Source organism: Mustela erminea, chromosome 2 (genome assembly GCF_009829155.1).
Source record: "Mustela erminea isolate mMusErm1 chromosome 2, mMusErm1.Pri, whole genome shotgun sequence".
NCBI classification, from domain to species: Eukaryota; Metazoa; Chordata; class Mammalia; order Carnivora; family Mustelidae; genus Mustela; species Mustela erminea.
In genome coordinates, this window is record NC_045615.1 from 135,820,514 (window position 1) to 135,824,974 (window position 4,461).

Consider the following 4,461-nt stretch of genomic DNA (forward strand, 5'->3'; position numbering starts at 1 on the left):
GGGGTTCCCTGCTCAGCAGAGAGTCTACTTCTCCCTCTCCCTCTTCCCCTCTCCCCTGCTCATACTCTCTCTCGTTCTCTCTCTCAAATAAATAAAGTCTTTTTTTTTTTTTTAAAGGGAGTGCTCTTACTTTAAAAAAAAAAAAAAAAAAAAAAAAAAAAGGAGAGAATGTATACTGAAATAAGAATTCCAGTCCCAGGGGTGCCTGGGTGACTCAGTTTGTTAAGTAACTGCCTTAGACTCAGGTCATGATCCTAACCTCCAACCATGTTTGAGTCCTGCATCTGGCTCCCTGCTCGACAGGGAGTCTGCTTCTCCCTCTGACCTTTCCCCTCTCACTCTCTCTCTCAATTAAATAAATAAAATCTTAAAAAAAAAAAAAAAAAAAAAAAGAATTGTAGTCTCAGCCGCAAAATTTGTGGGCAAAATTATATAATAAATTCAGTTCATTTTTAGGAAACATTTGAATATCTGGATTCTGTTATAAATAAAAATTCACAATTCGAAGCAATCTTAAAGTACTTCCTATGTGCCACCAAAATAATATTTTAAAATCAATAAGCAGTCGATTGATCTATTGAAATATCCTCCTTTTTTTCCTCTTCACAAGGAATTTCTTCTGAATTTACTAGGTAATGTGCAGGCTTTTAATGACAAGAAATCTTTTGGATGTCAGTGAACTAAAGTTGAATACAGATTAAAGGAAAATGAAACACAGATTTATGGTTCATGGTTTATCTTTCTTTGCAGTTACACAAGGAAAAACCAGTCATCCATTAACACGGCTCAGCAGAGTTTTGATGGCTTCTTTTCTCTCCCAAGTAAGGCTCAATTCTTTAAAAGACACACGTTTGACAGTTCCAAGAACTAATGTTTCAGTCCTGTAATTATATCAAAATCAATTTAAGAGAGACAGTTGCTGGTTGTTTTCTTTTTTGACCTTTTTTTTTTTTTTTTTAAAGACAAGACAACCATTGCCAAAGCCCTTTGTCTGGTTGAAATTCATCCTTAGATATCATTTTTTTTTTTTTAATATCTTTATCATGGGGCCATCAAGGGATTGCATCAAAGCTAATTAGTGGAAATTTTATTATTATGCTTACCCTTACAACCTGACAGAATATTTCAGGCAGTGAATATTTCCTACAGGAAATCCACGGGGCTATCAAGGAGACCTATTCTTTCCTGTTACAGGTAACTTCCTTGCAGACTGATTTGCAGTGGACTGGCTTCCTTCAGCCTGCCACCTGTCTTTAGTGAATGAATTGATTAGAAATGTGTTCTAGTTAGCACAAAAAGTTATAATTCTAAGGCAAAGTATTATTACCTTAAGTGTGCAACTCAGTTTATGTAACTCTCTAGGTTTGCTCAGCCATCACTTTCTGCTCTATGTTTGTGATGAACCTCCAAGATTGTCTGGAATTATCTTCATTCTGATAGGTTTAATATTGGTGAAAGGAAGTCCCTCTGGGCTTTAATGCCACCTTGTGGTGAGACCCACGTACGGGTAGTTAGATTCTCAAGCCATGGCTCTTGGAACACCATGTTGTTTATCGACATGAATGGACAGCATTTCACCACACATCTTTAGCTATACTACTTGCTTTCTACCATGTGTTCTCCAGTGAATACCATAGAGACCGGCTTTGAGATGGTCTTCTCCAAAAGTTGCCCAGTAACACTGGATGACAAAACCTAGAGCTCTGAGTGTCAAGAACTTTATGGAGTGAACCTGGCCAGTGGAAGGTAGGATACAGGAACTCCGCACATAGTAATTGTCTCAAATGTCCCTCACGCTGAGTGACTTGCTGTGCTTATTTCTGGCTATATAACCAGCTCAAAAATACATCCTCTCATGTGAGGTCTTTCTTCCTCCATCCTCACCTCATTTTACCTCACTCCAGTTTTCCTGGGATTTCACTCATCCGTAAAATGTCAGCATTTAAGTTTTTACTTCAGGTTTTGTTGCTTTAAGAGAACCTAAAGTGAGACATCCATAATTTAAATATTCTTAATGGGAACTAAGGATACCTACATTTCTCTTTCTTTCATTTTCATCTCTTCTTTTCTCTTCTTTTCTCCTATATTCCTTCCTTCTTTCATCTCTAATTTTTAATCTCTTATTTAAATTTTGTAATTCATATTTAGGCTATTCTACAAAGTCAGAAAGGGCCAAAACAAGTTTATAAATACCTGAAGTAAATGTAAGTTATGCTGTTTTTTCCTTTAAATGGAGCTGATATCTTAAACAACCTCCAGATAAATATAAATTATTGCTGTCAGTAGAGAGAGCAGCAGCAGATCACTTAGGAAAGTTACTGTCAAGCTATGGGGTACTGCTCATGAGAAAACGTTGTTTATGTGCTCTTGGCGGACATGAAAGTTAACACATTAATCTATATTGATATTTTTCATATTTTTGTATTTCTGTTTTTTATAGTTTTATGGTTTTATTAACAAAATATGACATGCACATAAGCTGTCTGTCACATACTCATTTTCTTCACTGCACAGCCTGGCTTTGGGATTGGTGACTCTGATAGCGGCTGCTCTTTCCACAATGGCTTTGCAGTTCTTGGAGGAGACATTGTGAGCAATCTCTGCACAGGGAGATTTGTTGCACATCAGATGTACTTCAAGCTCCTTAACATAATGGATTGCGAACTATGGAAAGCCACTGGGCAGCATGTGCTTTGTTTTCTTGTTGTTCCTGTAACCAGTGTTGAGTATCAAGATCTGGCCCTTGAATCTTCTGCAACCCTATTTTTAGTGCCTCTCAATTTCCTCCAGTTGAGGTTAATTTTGACATATTCATCTCACTGGTGCTGGAGAATATTTATTTTTAACCATTGGCATTTAACTATAAATGTATAAAATGTAATTTTAGGGACCAAAGAGACCTTGGCATTCACTTAATTCTAAAGTCAATTATTATATAAGGCAATTAAGTATCTTTTGAAGACATAGTAGCTTCCCAAGTTCAGATTCAACTAGACCCAGGTCGTCGTCTTCTTCTTCTTCTTCTTCTTCTTCTTCTTCTTCTTCTTCTTCTTCTTCTTCTTCTTTAGATTTTATTTATTTTTTTGACAGAAATTACAAGTAGACAGAGGGAAGTGGGGGGGGGGGGAGTAGTGGGAAGCAGGCTCTCCAGTGAGTGGAGAGCCCGATGCAGGGCTCAATCCCAGGACCCTGAGAGCATGACCCAAGCCAAAGGCAGAGGCTTAACCCACTGAGCCACCTAGGCATCTCTAGACTCAGGTCTTCTGTATCAAAGACCAAAGCTCTTAAGTTACTTGTAGTCATTTTGCTATATGCCTGACCTTTAATGTTCTCTCTACTCTGAATTTTTAGAACTAGAACTAGAAGAGGTAAATTAAACAAATAAAACAACAAAGAAATCTAAGAAACTGAACAGAAGATTTTGAAACTCTTGTTAAAGAGAGAGATTTTATTTATTTCTCCCTTTAGAGAAATGGCCCATATACTCTTTCTAAACTATGTACTGAAAAAGAGAGAGTTGTGGATTCTAAATTATTTAAACTTGTGTCTTTCTGGAGGCATGGCTTTAAACCATGGTTTCTGACCTAGGCTGCTCTGGAATGTTTGGGAAAGTGTTCTTTTTAACCCATACTTACACTCTGAGAGATAGATGGTTTTCAGAAAATCTTCCATATACGGATAATGAATGACAGCAATTAGGGAAATGTAACAAATTTCTGCTTGCTTATACATGTTTTCTAGCTAAGATGAGCATGTGCAACCCTAGCCATGATTGTTTGTTTGTTTAATTTTGTTTTTTTTTTCTTTATAAAACAAAATTTTGTTTTTTATTTGAAAAGTAAAACATAGTAATGGTATGAAAAACAGACAATATGATTTTTTAAAGATTTATTTATTTATTTTGAGAGAGACAGAAAGCATGAGCGGGAGCAACAGTAAAACAGGGAGCAGGAGAAGGAGAGAGAATTCCAAGCAGACTCTGCAGAGCCTGACACAGGGGTAGATCTCACAGCCCTGAGATCAGGACCTGAGCTGAAACCAAGAGTTGGAGGCTTAACTGACTGTGCATCCAAGGTGCCCAACAATATTATTAAGATAAAAGTTGAAATAATACTAGCATCTTGCAACCCAGAATTGGCCAATATTAAAATTTTGGAGTTTCTCTTTCCAGATATAATTTTCTATTCATATGTATTATTCATTTTTACAAACATGAGACCTTACTATAAATACAATTTTAAGTTGATTCTTTGATTTAAAATATATAAGGTACATATTGACAAGTCTGAATATTCTTCCATACATTCATGCTAAATGCATTAAAAATATTCCATTGTATAGACTACATCAAAACAGAAAGGAAAAACAATATATGTTGTTATATATATAATTTAGATAGATAATTGTTATATATATAATTTAGATAGATAGATAATTTTTTTAAAAAACAAAGAAGTAAAC